Source organism: Lithobates pipiens, unplaced genomic scaffold (genome assembly GCF_037356315.1).
Source record: "Lithobates pipiens isolate NorthernLeopardFrog02 unplaced genomic scaffold, aLitPip1_a1.2 Scaffold_28, whole genome shotgun sequence".
NCBI classification, from domain to species: Eukaryota; Metazoa; Chordata; class Amphibia; order Anura; family Ranidae; genus Lithobates; species Lithobates pipiens.
Genome location: NW_027507789.1, coordinates 69,768,268 through 69,786,883, shown reverse-complemented (window position 1 = coordinate 69,786,883; position 18,616 = coordinate 69,768,268). Strand labels below are relative to the sequence as shown.

The 18,616-nt window shown below is 43.8% G+C and overlaps 1 protein-coding gene across 11 annotated transcripts in view; it reads right to left on the bottom strand.

The window, feature by feature from the left end:
* Positions 1-18,616, bottom strand: part of SRCIN1 (SRC kinase signaling inhibitor 1) — a 942,827-nt gene that overhangs the window by 689,362 nt on the left and 234,849 nt on the right. Inside the window, exon 1 of one of the 11 annotated variants that reach the window (XM_077459384.1) lies at positions 15,466-16,060. The exons of the other annotated variants lie outside the window; for them this stretch is intronic. The gene's annotated coding sequence lies outside the window, so the exon portion shown is untranslated. Of the gene's footprint in view, positions 1-15,465; positions 16,061-18,616 lie in introns of those variants that run through there. 11 annotated transcript variants of the gene reach the window in all.

The following is an 18,616-nucleotide window of genomic DNA, read 5'->3' as shown; positions in this document are numbered from 1 at the left end:
GTAGCTCCTAAGTCCCTGAAATAATTTATTAGGATGCTCCACCACCCTCCGACTGGGTTCACACTATTGCGAATTTGCATGTCAGGAGATTGTGACTGGCTCTCTATAATGCCAGTTCACACATCTCTGGAGTGGCTCCGGTGTGAATTGCACAGAAGTCCTGTGCGTCTTCTGGTCCATTTCAGATCCAAATTTAGCCCAAAATTCAGGCTGAAATGGTGAACAGGAACACACTGGATCCCTGTTGTGAGCCACTCCATGCTGCGGTGTGAACCCAGGCTCCAGGCTTTGTCATTGGTACCGATATGCACCATGACAGCTGGGTCCTCTCCAGACCCAACCAACAAACATTCCATCCGATTCAAAATGTACCAAGGCCACATGTCTGGTAAACAAAATTCTGTTCAGTGATCACAGTCTTTGTTACAGATTGCTCTATCTGTCCTCCTAATAACTGAACCCCCTACCACCAGAATCTGTCTGTTTTTTGCTTTAACCTTGCCCCCATCCTTGCTGGAGGAGTTGTTCCAATCGCAGTTGGGGAGTCACTCTGCTTCAGCAATGACACTCCTGAATTGATATCCTCAACATAGTGCAACTGGGCTTTTTTATTGGGATGTGTCGGCTCAGGACACTTTTCCCCCTAAAGCCCCGTACACACGATCGGACTTTCCAACGGGAAATGTTGGATGTCAGGCTGTTGGTGGAAAATCCGACCGTGTGTATGCGCCGACAATTGTTGTCGGACTTTCCACCAACAAATGTTGGCTAGCATGTCTGAAAATTTTACACCAACAAATGTGTGTTGTCGTATTTTCTGAGAGTGTGTGCACAAGTCCGTTGGACAAAAGTCCAAAGTACAAACATGCATTCTCAGAAGCAGAAGCGGTCCGTCTTGTAAACTAGAGTTTGTAATGAAGAATTAACATTCGTGACATGGCAAATGATGTAATCTCCAAATGCAGTGCACAATTGTCTTCTTCTTTAATGGTATAATAATAAAGATGCTTTGCTGGTGATGCTGATGGAGTTATTGCAAACAAATTTTCAAATAATTTTTTTTCTAGTGATATCAAGAATAATATTATTATTATATATTTTTTTTATTTGTGCAAGTTACCACAACACCATTATCCCATAGTTTTTAAAAACAAAGATACAACTATGTTGGTGTCCCTTGTCAATTTTACATTGTATTTTTTTAAATGTAACTGCCTACTTCACATAGACACAAAGCCAAGTATTATTCTCCACAACTTTTTTATTGTACATAAAAAAAAAAAAAAGTACAAATCAGCCCCTGGTCACAAACCGTATCTTCGGTCTGGGGGACCCTCTGTTCCACCTCATTCATGTGGCCACGGAAGGTATCAAAATCCTTTCTTATAAACTCCACATTGGCCTGTATGTGGTCCACTTTATCAGTTAGCATAGTTATAGCCTGCATGACTGCTTTAAAAACGGCCACCGTCATCGGACTGGTTCTCCATTCGGGCAGGGGTTTTAGGTGAGGCTGCAGCTGCGGCTTTGCCCGCTATGTCCAACATCGCTTCCTTTTTGTGAGATTTCTGCTGGGAGAGTCTTTTTAGGCGATTCTGCACCCTATAAAGGCAGGATTTGGCACTGATCCTTGGGAGCTCAGACACTACACGTCTGCTCCCAGCGCCATTCTGGACACGCCCCCCAGTAAGTGGCAGAGGGCAATGGAGAGCAGCGGGAGGGGGGTGCCCCTCTCCCACCACCGATAAAAGTGATCCAGCTGCGAATCCACCACAGAGACCACTATTAATCGGAAACCGGAACACCCGCTGAAGAAGAGGATGCCAGGATTATGGTAGCTGCTGCTATAACAAAGATATCCCTCTTTAGTTAGGACGTATATCGGCGTGCAGCGTGCTGGAAGTGGTTAATCTGCCAGATATACACTCAGTTCATAAAGCATAGCTGCCCAGCATCCTCATAAACAATGAGAACTACCTAAATAAAGTGTCTAAAAAAGGTAAGCTGCAATTTTTTTTATATTTTTTGTTATATTTTTTTGTTATATTTTTTGTTGTGCCATGGGAATGAGGACATGCAAGTTAAGTGTTACTCCACTTTGGGTGCAAAAGTGTACATACGCTTTAAGTCCTGTTTTGGGCAGCATTTTTGTGACAGCATTTTTGTGACTGATAGTTTTCAGCCCTGCCGGTGTCTTTTTCTAAACTGTTCAACCACTCTCAGATCTCTATAACACACAGTAAAGGCTATTTATTATGTATTCAAAAAATACAACCAGGATGGTTAAATAGACTCATTGAGATAGCACAGAAATTGTGCAAAGGACACAGGACAGCTCTGAATTTTTGACATTACCAATAGGTTTTTCTACACTTATTAACCAGTTGCTGACTGTAGCACATTTACTGCTACATGGCGGCAGCCTTGTGCAGGATCACGTATATATATGTTATCTGCATTCCCACTGTGTTTCTGAGCTGGGGGCACACACGCGCCAGCCCGGCGGTGCTGTGATTTGATCCATGCACGGATCAGTTACCAGGCTCAGGCCAATGATTTACAGATTAGCATGTGCGTGTGTTTACAAAACACAGGCACAGGAAATCAGGGTCTCTTCTCTACTGGAGCCCTTTTCGGTTCAAGCATGAGAAGAGATCATATAGACCGGCTCATTCAACCCCCTGATCGTCCCCCAGTTAACCCCTTCGGTGCCCCGTCACTGTGTAAATTGTACAGTGTACAGATTTTTTTTACTGATCAATGTATTAGTGTCACGGGTGACACCAGATAGCATTAGCGTCAGTTAGCATCAATCCCAGATTGCCCATCACATATTCACTATCACATTTAACACTTTGATTGCCAGCAACACTATTACAGACACACTCTAAACCTCCGTTATTAGTATAGTGTCTGAACAGATCAATATCTTTGATCAGCCCCTCCACCCCCTCAACAAGTGCAGTGTCAGTAAATTACTGTTAGTTTGTCACTTCTGATTGCATCTGATATTGCACACAAAACCGCCTGATCTCTTTTAGCACTAGCAGGTACATTTTATTTGTAGCGGTTCAAGCAAGATAATTCTCCTGCTCTACAAGACTCTGGTCTGGTGGTACCTAGAGTATGCTGTCCAGTTCTGGGCCCCAGCCCTCAGGAAGGATGCACTGGAAATGGAACGAGTACAAAGAAGGGCAACAAATCTAATAAAGGAGGATGTTAGTTATGCGGAAAGGTTGCGAGCATTGAACTTATTCTCTCTGGAGAAGAGACACTTGAGAGGGGATATGATTTAAATTCATAAATAATGTACTGGTGACCACGCAATAGGGATAAAACTTTTTTGCAGAAGGGAGTTTAACAAGACACGTGGCCACTCATTAAAATGAGAAGAAAAGAGGTTTAACCGCTTTTTGGAATCCCCCCCCGGTGTGACATTTGGCACCTTTCAGGGTGGAGCAGATACCTGCTTAATCCAGGTATTTGCTCGCACCTCTGGGCATAGATAGCCGTAGTATACGCAATGTCTTCTGGAAGACACACAGGTTCCAGAAGACAGCAGGGACCAGTGGAATCGCACAGCACGACTCGCGCATGCGCAGTAGGGAACCAGACTGTGAAGCTGCAAGGCTTCACTTCCTGATTCCCTTACCGAAAATGGCGGTGCCTCCATCCGAGAGCCGACGGACAGATCGGCTTTGGGTGCCGACATTGCGTGCGCCCTGTACAGGTAAGTGTCCATATTTTAAAAGTCAGTAGCTGCAGTATTTGTAGCTGCTGACTTTAAAAAAAATGAAAACTTCATTAAACTATGTAGAAGGTTCTTTACTGTAAGAGCGCCAGGGATATGGAATTCCCTTCCACAGGCGGTGGTCTCAGCGGGGAGCATCGATAGTTTAAAAAAACTGTTAGATAAGCACTTGAGCGACCACAACATACAGGGATATACAATGGAATACTGACATATTATTATTATACAGGTTTTATATAGTGTCAACAGTTTGCTCAGCACTTTACAACATGAGGGCAGACATTACATTTACATTACAATTTGACATATAATCACACACATAGGTTGGACTTGATGAACCTGTGTCTTTTTTCAACCTCACCTGCTATGTAACTATGTAAGCAGTTCCTAACAGCCAGGTGCTCTTTTAACTGTGAGTTGCACTAGGTACCTATACATTTAGTAGCCAAAACGTTCAATGAAAGGTACACTAGTAAAGAGGCTTACAGGATTCTGAGTATGTCAGATGAGTACAAAGGGGAAGCCTCACTGACAGAATTAGGCTCAGAATATGAACCTGTAGAGAGCAGCGGCACCCTGACAGGTAGCTCAGATGATGGATTAGAGGTCCCTGCTAAGGTCAGGCATAGCCGACCTGTGCCAAGGTTGCTGAGGTGCTACAATTGCATGATGATTCTTGTATGCAGCAGAGTGCCAGTACTAGTGTCGCATTACCTTTTGGTGAACTGGTGAGCACCAGCGGCCTAGTAGTTACATAGTTACATACCCTGTTTCCCCGAAAATAAGACCTAGCGTGATTGTCAGTGATGGCTGCAATATAAGGCCTACCCCCCAAATAAGCCCTAGTTAAAGTCCTTGTAGGTCTTATTTTCAGGGTAGGGCTTCTTTTCGGGGAAACAAGGTAGGGCTTATTTGAGGGGTAGGGCTTATATTGCAGCCATCACCGACAATCACGCTAGGTCTTATTTTCGGGGAAACAGGGTAGTTAGGAAGGTTGAATAAAGACACCAGTCCATCCAGTTAAACCTGAGTGAGTGTCTACAATTGTCCCTATCCCTGTCGCAAATTTGTATTCAGCCCCCTTTACTCTGATACTAAAACCTAGTGTAACCAATTGCCTTCAGAAGTCACCTAAGTAGTAAACAGAGTCCACCTACCTGTGTGTAATTGAATCTCAGTATAAATACAGCTGTTCTGTGAAGCTCTCAGAGTTGTGTTAAAGAGCCTTAGTGAACAAACAGCATCATGAAGGCCAAGAAACACACCAGACAGGTCAGGGATAAAGTTATGGAGAAGTTTAAAGCAGGGTTAGGGTATAAAAAAATATCCCAAGCTTTGAACATCTCATGGAGCACTGTTTAATCCATGATCTGAAAATGGAAAGAGTATGGTACAACTGCAACCCTACCAAGACATAGCCGTCCACCTAAACTGACAGGCCGGGCAGGGAGAAAATTAATCAGAGAAGCAGTCAAGAAGCCCATGGTAACTCTGGAGGAGATGCAGATATCCACGGCTCAGGTGGGAGAATCTATCTACAGGACAACTATTAGTCATGCACTCCACAAATCTGCCTTTAAGTTTAGTGGCAAGAAGAAAGCCATTGTTGAAAGAAAGCCATAAGAAGTTCCATTTGCAGTTTGTGAGAAGCCATATGGGAGACACAGCAAACATGTGGAAGAAGGAGCTCTGGTCAGATGAGACCAAAATATAACTTTTTGGCCTAAAGGCAAAACGCTATGTGCGGTGGAACACTGCACATCACCCTGAACACACAACCATGAAACATGGTGGTGGCAGCATCATGTTGTGGGGATGCTTTTCTTCATCAGGGACTGGAAAGCTGGTCAGAGTTGATGGCAAAATGGATGGAGCCAAATATAGGGCAATCTTATGCCGTGTACACACGACCGGTTTTCCTGTCGGAGTAAACTCCGAAGGTTTTTCCGATGGAGTTCCGCTGAAACTGTCTTGCTTACACATGATCACACCAAAGTCCAATCGTTAAGAACGTGGTGGCGTACAACATGTACGACGGGACCAGAAAAAGAAAGTTCAATAGCCAGTAGCCAAAACCCTCCATCTCGTACTTGCTGCAGAGCATGCGTCGATTTTGGTCCGTCGGAACAGCATACAGACGAGTGGTTTTCCCGATAGGAATGGGTTCCGTCGGAAATATTTTAAACATGTTCTATTTCTAGGTCCATTAGAATTTTCGTACAAAAAAGTCTGATGAGGCATACACACAATCCAAATATATGATGAAAAGCTTCCATCTGACTTTTTCTGTCAGACATTCCGCTCGTGTGTACTCGACATGAGAAGAAAACCTGTTAGGCCGCGTACACACGGGCGGGACTGTTCGCCCAACTTTGTCCGCTGAACAGTGTTTCAGCGGACAGTCCGCTCATGTGTGGGCTTCAGCGGACAGTTTCAGCGGACAGTCTGACGAACAAAGTTTTTCGGAATTTCCGTAAGACTGTCCGCTGAAACTTGGTTTGAGCGGACAGTCCGCTCGTGTGTAGGCTTGTTCGACAAACTAAGTCTCGCGCATGCTCAGAAAGAATTTACACGGCGAAGGTTGCATTGCAGTGTATTGGACGTCGAATTTCTCGTCCCGTCGTACGTGCCGTTCACGTCATCGCGCAAGTTTTCAGCGGACTGTTCGTTCGTCGTGTGTGGTCAAGTCCGTTCATGCTAATTTTGAACGGACTGTTTGTCAAACTGTTTGACGAACCTAGTTGGGCGGACAGTCCGCCCGTGTGTACGCGGCCTTAGAGTCTGCAAAAGACTTGAGACTGGGGGTTCACCTTCCAGCAGGACAATGACCCTAAACATACAGAGCTACAATAGAATGTTTTAGATCAAAGTATTTGCATGTGTAATGCCCTGTACACACGGTTGGAAATTCTGACGGAAAAGGTCAGATCGGATTATGTTGTCGGAAAATCCGATCGTGCGTGGTCTCTATCGGACTTTTTCCGTCAGAAATCCCGACGGAAAACATTTGAAAGCTGGATCTAAAATTTTCCCACAACAAAATCCGATCAGACTTTTTCTTGAAAAACATTTATCATTTTTCTACCACTTCACAATTATGTGGCACTTTGTGTTGGTCCATCACGTAAATTCCTAATAAAATACATTTATGTTTTTGGTTGTAACATGACAAAATGTGGAAGATTTAAAGGCACTGAATATACGAATTGGATGCATTTTGAACCACATCTGACTTGCATGACATGAATCAGACCTACTTTCTATGGAGCTGGTTCACATATATGTGGTGCAGTAGCAGTGTGAATTTGCTGCAAATTTAGAGTCCTGTGCGTTTTCTGAGCACTGCGGTGGGATTCAGGTGTGAATTCCAGGCTTAATGCTTTCTATGGGAACGCATCTGAATCGTATATCAGTTTTGAACACTAATTTGATCCAGAAAAAAAAGGTGTGCATACCAGTCCCTTAGATTTGGTATGGGTTTTGAGGAGAACTGCCATGCCAGAAACTCCGCCAGCAAAAGTCAGATGTTGCATACACACCGTTGGAATATCCGACCAAAAACTCACATCGGACTTTTGCTGGTGGAATTTCCCATTGTGTGCATGGCATCAGGGTTTACATACACTTTTCAACAATGGAATTCTGCCTCCAATCCTGGATTTTGCTAAACAGACCATATGCTGCCAGCAATGGCATCACTAGTTGGTGGCTTCTGGGGCCCATAGCCCTGAGTCTCTTACCAGGTGCAGCGGTGCTGTACTCCCACTAGAGCTGCACGATTCTGGCTAAAATGAGAATCACAATTTTTTTTACTTAGAGTAAAGATCACAATTCTCCCGGGATAACATCATCTTTCACAATATACAAAAAAATTGGGCAAACTTTACTGTTTTGTTTTTTTAAATTAATTGAAGTGTTTTTTTTCCCCAAAAATTTAGTTTGAAAGACCGCTGCACAAATACTGTGTGACATAAAATTATTGCAACAACTTCCATTTTATTCCCTAGGGTCTCTGTTAAAATATATACAGTATATGTATATATATATATATTTTTTTTTTTAAATGGTGAAACTGCCCTCATCTACACACCAAAGTTAATTTCTTTGATCTAAGAACAAAAAGTTACAATGTTTATACTGTAGTTATCCACTAGCATGGGCAATGTTGTCAAAATCTTTTTCTTTTGATAGCTAATTAGTGAGCAGAGAACACTTGCTACATGAATGAATCTGGAAATTCTGCATATAGATCGTGACGGTGGTTGAATAGAGATCACGATTATTTAATGATTAATTGTGCAGCTCTAACTCCGGCCAGGGCAGTCCCGGTTCCTGCTCGCCATTGACTGACATTCCAGTGGTAGTTGGTTGCTAGGAACACCCAGCGTCTAGCAACCAACCACGTGACTCCACCCCCCACATCCAGCGGAGAGCTTGCAGTCCTGTCTTGAGCTGACTGCTGCCACACCTCCCGCCACACTGGTTTCCTCACTGGTTGGTTGCTATCAACCAACCAACTACAGTTTGTCTAACTCTGCTCCCTCCCAGTGTGGAACCGTCTCATTTAGTCCTGGCTGCTGCCAGTGCCCTGCCTCCCCTTCACACGTTGTGAATTTAAAGGTTACAAACTTTAGGAGGCTTATATTTAATGCTAGAGGAGGAGAAGCTCTGGGGACCCTGATGTTGGGGGGGGGGGGCAGCACTCTGGGGACCCGGATGTAAGGGGGGATCCGCACTCAGATACGTAACGATATTTTATTTACACACATATATTATATACATGTGTATGCCCGCCCAAGCATCTGACGTTCTTTACTTCGCTGCTATGGGCTTTAGCCCCAGATCTTTTGTAGACCTGGCTGCCAGTATGATCCCACCTCAGCACGCACGTTGGTCTTTTCCCTGCTTCCTACCCTAACTCACACACCTAAATTTCAAGTATTCATGCCTAGGACATGGCGCAACCCTGATCTCAGTAATCGCAGCAGGTCACAGGTAAACAAGGAAGTGCCGTTTATTGCCTCTCCTCGCCACACTGGCAGAGTGTGGCAAGAAGAGATGATCAGCAACATCTCCTCGCAGTGGAGACCTGTACAGGTAATCAGGGCACTGATCATCAGTACCCTGATTACAGTTCAGCCCCAGCAGTGCCCATCAATGACACCAATTAATGCCCATTAGTGATGCTAGTCAGTGCTGCCTTTCAGTGCCCATCAGTGCCTGCTCATCAGTGCCGCCCCTCAGTGCTCCCCATCAGTGCCTCCCCTCAGTGATCCCCCATCAGTGCCGCCCCTTAATTGCCCACAAGTGCCGCCTAGCAGTGGCCATCAGTGCCACATATGAGTGCTGCATATTAGCCCCTCCTCATCAGTGCCACCTAATCAGTGCCCTTCGCCTCATCAATGCCCATATGTAACGCCTCATCAGTGCGGCCTATCAGTGCCGCCTAATCAATGTACATCAGTGAATGAAAAAATATATTTATCTAAAAATGTACTGACAGAAACTTCAGAAAAACTTTTTAAGCAAACAATGAAAAACCCAGCAGTGATTAAATATCAACAAAAGAAAGTTCTATTTGTGTGAAAAAAAATGATAAAAATTTAATTTTGGTATAGTGTTGCATGACCACGCAAATGTCATTCAATGTTTGAAAGCGCTGAAAACTGAAAAAAAAATCCGTTGCCAGTCCCCACTGATATTCGTTAACCTTTTAGCACCCAGTCCCCAGTGCATATGCATTAATCACTCTGTGGCCAATCCAGAGAACACGTTTTAACCCCTAATGCACCTTTAACCTTGTGGGTTAAACATTTGGTATCCAGTCCCCACCACGTTTTTTTGTGTGGTGAACCGCATGTAATTTTAACAGGAATTGCACCGCATTCCTGTTCTAATCACATGCGAATCTTCAGCTGTGAAATTTGAGCCATTATTTCCTTACATGCAGGACCCTTTTTTGGCCACACCAGAATTGGATTGCATGGGTGTTCATACCCATGCAATGCGATTCTGCAAATTGCACACGCCAGCATCGATCCACATTAATGGTGTGCGATTTGCACCATCTTTGAGCTGGTAACTGCCTAAACTCTCTTTCTGCATTGTCTTCTTATCAGATAGCCTTGTTTACAGTTCTCTCTCACCCTGCTCTACTAGAAATACTATAGCTGCTGACTTTTATTAAACAGGCACTCACCATCTTGACAGTGGGAGCTCCACTCATGCGCATGCATGAGGTCGCACTGCGCTTTCACATTGCTTTTGCAGCCTCTTGGAACATATGATTTGCCCCGGGACTCGGTGGAGGAGGGGATGAACTTCCGTAATTCTCCCTCAGGATAGAATTGCAGCAATGAGAGCAGGTACCTATCCGTAGTCCCGGGACAAGTTAATTTGGTCCCCAAGGCGAAGTTGGCAAACTGCCCCCCTGGGTGTAAAGTCAGTCCCGTTTCAAAACAAGAAAATACTTAAAACAATAAAAACAATACAAATAAACCACTCTTTTTGAGATTCATTGTTTACAAGTTAAACTAGTTTTTTTATTTTGCTAGAAAATTACTTAGAACCCCCAAACATTATAATTTTTTTTCTTACACCCTAGAGAATAAAATGGCAGTCATTGCAATGCTTTCTGTCACACCGTATTTGCGCAGAGTTCTTACAAGCACACTTTTTTTAGAAAAAATAAATTTTTTGAATTAGAAAATAACACAACAGTAAAGTAAGGCCAATTTTTTTATATTATGAGAGATAATGTTACACTGAGTAAATTGATACCCAACATGTCACACTTCAAAATTGCACCTGCTCGTGGAACTGCGACAAACTTTTACCCTTAAAAATCTCCATAGGCAACAATTTAAGAATTCTATAGGTTACATGTTTTTAGTTACAGAGGATGTCTAGGGCTAGAATTATTGCTCTCGCTCTACGGATCGAGGCAATACCTCACACGTGTGGTTTGAACACTACTCACGTGTGCGTTCGCTTCTGCATGCAAGCTTGGCGGGACGGGGAGCATTTAAAAAAAAAAATCTTATTTATTTTACCTTTTATTTTTACATTGGTGTCACTTTTATTCCTATCACAAGGAATGTAAACATCTCTTGTAATAGAAAAAAAGCATAACAGGACCTCTTAAATATGAGATCTGGGGTCAAAAAGACCTCAGATCTCATATTTACACTAAAATGCAAAAAAAAAAACAATTTGTCATTTAGAAAAAAAAATGGCACTTTAAGAGCTATGGGCAGAAGTAATATTTTGACATTGCTTCTGCCCTGCAATGGTCTGAAGACGGGTGGGGGGCCATCTTCCCCTCACTCATCTCCATGCCACTGACGTGAGGGGATCTGATTGCCTCTGCCGACGGCTCCAGTAAGAGGCTTAGGGCACGGGATCGAGGCGGGGAGGCCCTCACCCGCTGCCGATAAAAGTGATCTTGCGGCAAATCCGCCAAAGAGACCACTATTATCGGAAAGCACACCGCCGGCCAAAGATGAGGATACCAGGGTTATGACAGCTAGCTGCTGCCATGACAACGATATTCCTCTTCAAATTTAAGACGTATATCGGTGTGCGGTGGTACGTAAGTGGTTAAATTAGGTTTAATTTGATAGGAACAGAGTTCACTCACACATTTTATTGTCACCGTTGTGACTATCTGTGCCTCTCTGGGGATTTCCGCAGGTATTCTTGCCCACTCAGGACCCTTCCCTTTTGCTAAAAGGTACTCCTTCCTTATAAAGGGAAGAATGGAACATTTTCTTTCTTGCTACTCCTAACAGTGGTAGTTACTATATGCTTTTTGCCCACTGTATTTTACTTGGGGGGAACCTCTTTTTCTTACACTACTTTGAAGTACCCTAGAAACCTGAAAGCCAGTCCTTCTTGCTTCCCTGGTTCTTTTACTATGACCTTTTATAAGAATGTCCTCCTTATTCTCCCTGTCCTTGAGGACATGTCAAGCTCTTGCCATATGTCTTATGGATGGGGTCAGACCTGTCATGCATGACTACCTGTACCTGCCATGTATTATCTTGTTTGACTCCTCTGTCACTTGATCTATGCTGAGCACTGTAACTGATCACTAATGCATCAGTGACTGACCAGTGGCAGTTAATTAACCCCTTTGTGCTGCATTAGTGGGACCAGTGTCCGGGTTAACCCTGACATTGGTCCCAATAATGCAGCACAAAGGGGTTAAAGAGGAAGTAAACCCTGATGAGTTTACTTCCTCTGATTCCCTGCAAAGGTAAAGCATAATGGACTACTATGCATTGCATAGTAGTCCATTATGTGTCACTTACCTGATACAGGAGCCAGCTAAGTCTCCGCTGTCCCCTGTAGTCCGGAGCATCCATCTTCTCGGTGGGTCTCGCTGCTACGCCGCTGTCATTCGGCGAAGCCGCGATGACGTCACTCCCGCGCATGCGCCGTAGACAGCGGTGCCTGTCTTTCGGCAAATATCTCCTAAACCATGTAGGTTTAGGAGATATTTCTTGGACCTACAGGTATGCTTTAATCTAGACTTACCTGTAGGTCAAAGTTGGTTGTAAGGGTTTACAACCACTTTAATTAACTGCCACTGGTCAGCCATTAATTCATCAGTGACCAGTGCCAGTACATTAACCCCTTCATGCTGTATATTACAGAAATAGAAAAATAGGTAGCATTTGTAATTAATGCCCTCTCAGCCTCCTCCCCTCCCCCAATCAGACCCAGACAGTTATGAATCTGCAGATGGCCGCATCCTGCATGGAATTTGGCAATGGCATTGGCAATCATTCATTATCAGTTTAGCTTAGCGCTTGCTTACTTCTGCAATACACACTTTGTTGCTGAACTTCCTGGTTCCTCCTTGGTGCCTCCTCTAGGTTGCAGCTTCGGCAGCAGCTCTCTACACTCCTCCCATCCCGATTCCAGCCACGAGTGATGTCACGCCGCTGGCACAGGACTATGAAGTGCCTTCATAGGGGGAGTGAAGGGGCAGCACTGACATGTATGGCTGGTCCGGACTGACACTGCTGGTGTTCTGTCAAAAAGTGTCCGGCCATCGAATAGTGTCCGCCCCATACTGCGCAGGCGCAGCACTTGCGCAGTATGGAGGAGAAGGAGACTCCGAAAGTCTCTGAAGAAGAACGGTGCCTACACACTGAGTCCAGGTTGAAGCCCTACCATCCAAGTGGACATACGGATGCACATAGTAACAGGGCCCCTCACGGGCTCGCTTCGCTCAGCTATTTTTTATTCTAAGGCCGCGTACACACGGGTGGACTGTCTGCCCAACTAGGTTCGTCAAACAGTTTGACAAACAGTCCGTTCAAAATGAGCATGAACGGACTTGACCACACACGACGAACGAACAGTCCGCTGAAAACTTGCGCGATGACGTGAACGGCACGTACGACGGGACGAGAAATTCGAAGTCCAATACACTGCAATGCAACCTTCGCCGTGTAAATTCTTTCTGAGCATGCGCGAGACTTAGTTTATCGAACAAGCCTACACACGAGCGGACTGTCCGCTCAAACCAAGTTTCAGCGGACAGTCTTACGGAAATTCCGAAAAACTTTGTTCGTCAGACTGTCCGCTGAAACTGTCCGCTGAAGCCCACACACGAGCGGACTGTCCGCTGAAACACTGTTCAGCGGACAAAGTTGGGCGAACAGTCCGCCCGTGTGTACGCGGCCTAACTCTATGTCCACTTGGATGGTGGGGCTTGAACCTGGACTCACTGCGCAGCCGCCGTTTATCTTCGTTTATCTTCGGAGATATTCGGCTTTTCCTTGTCCTCGTACTGCGCAAGCACAGTACAGGGCGGACACTATCCAATGGGGGACACAATTTGATACATCACCGGCACTTCACCTGCGCCAAATTTTACCACCCAGGGCATCCGCCCCTTCCACCAGTCTTGCGGAAAAAAAAAAAACAATAATTGTGGGGTGGTGTGTGAAGGAGAAGGATAAACAGATCTTTCACTTTTAAGTGAATTCCCGCTTTAATACCTCCACACACATGTGTTTAACACACACCTCCTGTATTAGAGCACCCTCAATCGCTGTGAAGGAGCACAGAGGCACCTATTGACTGCAGCATTGTCAGTCTAGGAGGAGAGGAGCGTTAGATGTACCAGCAGATTAAAATACGCTAATAAGTTAAAGCCAAACTCCTGCTTTCACACTGTGGTTACAGTCACAGTTTTTTTCTTTAGGAATAAAGGTTTTGCTTGAATAAAAGTTGGTCATTGTAAGGACCTCTGTCAATGTTAAATGGTTTGTCTCAACATTCTAACTAACTGCTATATTTGCAGAACAGCTTGTCCTGTTGAAAAACAACAGAATTACTGTCTGGATCACCAGGTAAAATAAAAGAATGAAAGTCTAAAACAGAGAACGAATGCAACTATTACATCTAAGAATTGTTAAAGTGGAAGTAAACCCACTTTTTTAACTTTTACCTACAGGAAAGCCTATAATAAGGCTTACCTGTAGGTAAAAAAAATATCTCCTAAACCTGTACGGTTTAGGAGATATTCCCCTCGGTATGCGCCGCTGACTGCAGCGGCGCATGCGCACAAGGGGGTTCTCTCCGCGAAAATCCGGCAGCGCTCGTCCGGCCGGATTTAAATCTCCCGCGCGCATGCGCGGGAGTGACGATATCGCAGCTCCGGCCACTCACAGCGCCGGAGCCGCGATACCCGGAAGAGACGCCGAGGGAGCATGTCGGCTTCCTCGGCGTGGATCGGGCGAGATGTCGGGGCCTCGTTCTAAGGTAAGTATTTCATAATGAGCTAGTATGCGGTGCATACTAGCTCATTATGCCTTTTGCTTTGCAGGTTTTTAAAAAAAAAAAAAAAAAATGCGGGTTTACTACCGCTTTAAGCTGCAATATAATAAATGTTTGCTTTTTGGTTTAGCACTAGTAATATTTATAAATGTCTACACATTAAATCAAAGTGAATGACAACTATGAGCGAAGGAAGTGATTTGGGTCCAAACGAGGGACAGGTGAAAGATGCAGGCAAATAAAATAAAAAATGCTTTCCAACCAGCAATTCCCTACACATGAGCCAAGAATATGTGATACTAAATCAATCCCTGGTGGGCACTTTTTACACACCAAAAAGCATGCAGATTGACGTACCCTTTTAGAATCGTAAAACAGCCAAGCACGCACAAGGCTGCCTTAGTTAACAGTTACAACGCTTGTGACCTGTCATGCTAGATATATTTTTCAGTCAATTACCTGCCCTACCCCTTATTTTGTATGAATTTTCTTTTCTTGGCTTGTTTTACCTTTAAGCTATTATATCTCACTACTACTTCCAACTCGTTTACCTTCTTCCATTCCCGGGGTCAAAAACAAGAAAACAAGTCATCTGCACGTTGTATTATTCTGAATTTCCACCAGTACAAGATACCACAAAGAACTATTTGTGCCATCCTACTGAGGCGATGGCTTTCCAGATAAAATAAACCCCAATTATCCAACATAGCCAATGGCAATTTTCTGCTCCGAAACATTGCGAGAAACAAAACAGCAATTCTTTCAGAACACACATCTGCATTCATCCCACAGAGTGTCAGCACAGAATGCAGGCAGCTTCTGCATAATACATAAAGTCCAGATAAAGGGGAGATGGCGAGAACATATACTTGGTCTAAGCCAAGTCGTTAAAAGCCTTCACACACAATGTTGAGTCTTACCTGTGGCAGAAGGTTGGCAACATGAAATGGAGTGCACAATTATCCGAATACATTATACAGTTATCATCTCTTTTCTACCTCATTTCTGTACAGCACATGAGTCGAGAAGCAAGATGTGCAGTTTGCTGAATAAAAAATATAATTCAGGTTTTTAGCCCAGCAAGTCCTTTTTATATTAAGGTCACTTGAAGAAAAGGTGGTGGGAAAGAAAGGTCAGGACAATGCGCAAAGGTCCATGGGGTCATTCTAATGCTAATCTTCTCCGTAACGTTCCAATATTATCTGTCCTGCCGAAGCGAGGACATGGTCTTTCCGATGCTAACCAAAAAACTGACAAAATCTTCAATACGCTGCTGCAGTTGCGTAAATCTTCAGGAGTCAGCCAGACCCTGATGGACCATGAACAAGGAAAATGTAAGCAGAGCGTAAAAAAAAAGATGAAAGCCAAGCCAAGGAAGGAATAATATTGTATTAGTAATAATTCTCTGTGCAAAATGAACCGGGAATGAATGGAGAGAAACAGCTCGCAGCTAGAATGTGAAATAATACATTGCAGCAGCAGAGCCTGAATCCACTCTGCTATTCATCAGGAGCTGAACAGAGTCCATGCACACATTGCCTAAGGAGAATGGAGGAATCACAGATGCAAGCAAGTACCTCTTTCACACTGCACTGTGCTCATCCTCCCTCTTTCCATGGGGGCTGCAACTGCTATGTGCGATTTAACAGTTCAAAGCATCGGGAGTACACTGACTTTATCTTACAGCAAGTGCATCCATCAAGCAAGAGAACAAGAAATCAGTTGGAAGGAGCTTTTCATGCTGACCATTTATACATAGAATACAGGGGGCTCCCTATTGTTACACCACTGCACTACACAGGAAAGGCCAGTCAAATCAATTAAGCTGGCCACACACTAGTATTATTTATTTATTACAGGTATTTATATATCACCAACATTTAACACAGTGCTTTACATGTATATTGTATATTCACATCAGTCCCTGCCCTCAAAGAGCTTTCAAATTAAGCTCCTTAACTCACATTCACAAGTACTACCGGTAGGGACAATTTAGACAGGAACCAATTAACCTACCAACATGTCCTTGGAGTGTTGGAGGAAACCTACGCAGGCGAAGGGAGAACATGCAAACTTCCTACAAGTAGTGCTATGGATGGGACCCTAGTACTGCTAGGCAGAAGTGATAATCACTTAGCCACCGTGTTGTCCATAATAAAATTTTGTTTGAGAATGTTAATTTCAAGAATGTCTGTTTGATCTTCTATTTGTTACTGGGATCAAATCTGCATTTTAATATGACCGTAGTTATGAAAAAATTCAAAGAAGTGGGATAAAGTATATAAATGGGTATTCCCGTGCTAATATGTGATAAAAGACCCTAATGGAGGAGTAGCAGTCACCGTAAGGGTCAAACACTACCCAAAGAGTAAAATGTAAAAAATCAATATATGGTGATGCGCTCCTCAAAAGTGTAAAAAGTAAACAATTTTGAGGAGCGCATCACCATATATTGATTTTTGTTTAATTTAATTTAACATTTTTAATTTTTTACATTAAAGGCTATGTAGGGAGGTGAGGAAAGGGCAAAGATGCTGGATCCTCACAAAGGGTAACTAGATATTCATAGAGTGAAGAGGGCTATAATGTGCAAGGAGGCAAGGAGGAACTGACTCTTCCTGAATTAGTCAAATCTTATAATAATTTCAAATGAACATTGCAAGTAAATACACATTAATACATGGAAAAGACAACATTGCAAGTAAGCATTTAAAATACTAGATTTACAATTTTTTAGGCTTTAGTTTTAGGCTCATAAATCAAAAGTTCAACAGGAGTATAATGATCTGGCACGTTACACTTTTATTCTTTAATACAGGGGTACCCAAACTTTTGAAGAGTGAGGGACACTTAAGTGACTTGGTAACCGGTCGTGGGCCACAATGAGCGGAGTGGTGGATGGCATCATGTCCCTGTCCACTGTTCATTTGGAGAGCGGACAAGGACGCAGCCCACAATACTTTTTAGCGGATCGTATTGGAGGTAGAATACAAGTCGGTTTATATCTGCCACTACTTAGAGGTGAATGGAGGATCCAATTGATCAGACTGTCGGACTGACTGTGTGAAAGGGGTCCAAGGCTGCTTTCACACTGATGCGCTGCAGTTTACCCACACTACGTGTGCAACGTAGTGTAGCTTTGGCTTTGCTGCAGTCTGCAATAGCTTTCTATTATATTCTGCAGGTTTGGTGCACTTTCAGAAAGCTCACCAAACTCGCGGGTAATAATAGAAGTCTATGGCTCAGTGCAGGTAACCCACAGGTAAACTGTTCTGCACCTGCGGATCAGTTTGAAAGCAGCCCATTAACCACTGCAGAAAAGATATGCCCATATATACACTGTGATTTTAGTAATAAACTGACCTTTAATAACAGTATTCTTTCTATTCTATCCCAGAGCAGGAGGTCACGGGCCACATCAGAGGGCTCCGCGGGCCACATGTGGTCCCTGGGCCACTGGTTGGGCACCCCTGCTTTAATATAAGATTTCTTTCCAATAGTTTGTGTCTTCTCCCTCTTAAAATACCATAATAGAAGATCAATCTCTTGGGTTGGACACCTCAATTTGTTTTACATTACAGAGAATCCATTGGGGGAATGTGACACTATACACATGATCAGAAATTCTGCCAGCAAAAGTCGGATGTAAACTTTTGGTCAGAAATTCCGACCGTGTGTGTGCACCATCGGACTTTTGCAGGCAGAATTCCATCCAGCAAAAATTGAGAGCAGGTTCTCTATTTTTCGGTCGGAAAATGTTCAGATCGGAAATTCCGATAGTCTGTACAAATTCCGACACGCCAAATTCCCACGCATGCTCAGAAACAATTCTACGCATGCTCGGAAGCATTGAAGTTCATTTTCTCAGCTCGTTGTAGTGTTGTACGTCACATACGTCACGTTCTTGATGGTCGAAAGTTCAGAGAACTTTTGTGTGACCGTGTGTATGCAAGCCAAGCTTGAGCGTAATTCCGTCGGAAAAAACATCCAACTTTTTTTCCAACGGAAAATCCGCTCGTCTGTATGGGGCATAACAGCCCGCTGTTGGCTGAAAATGGGTGAAAGGAATAT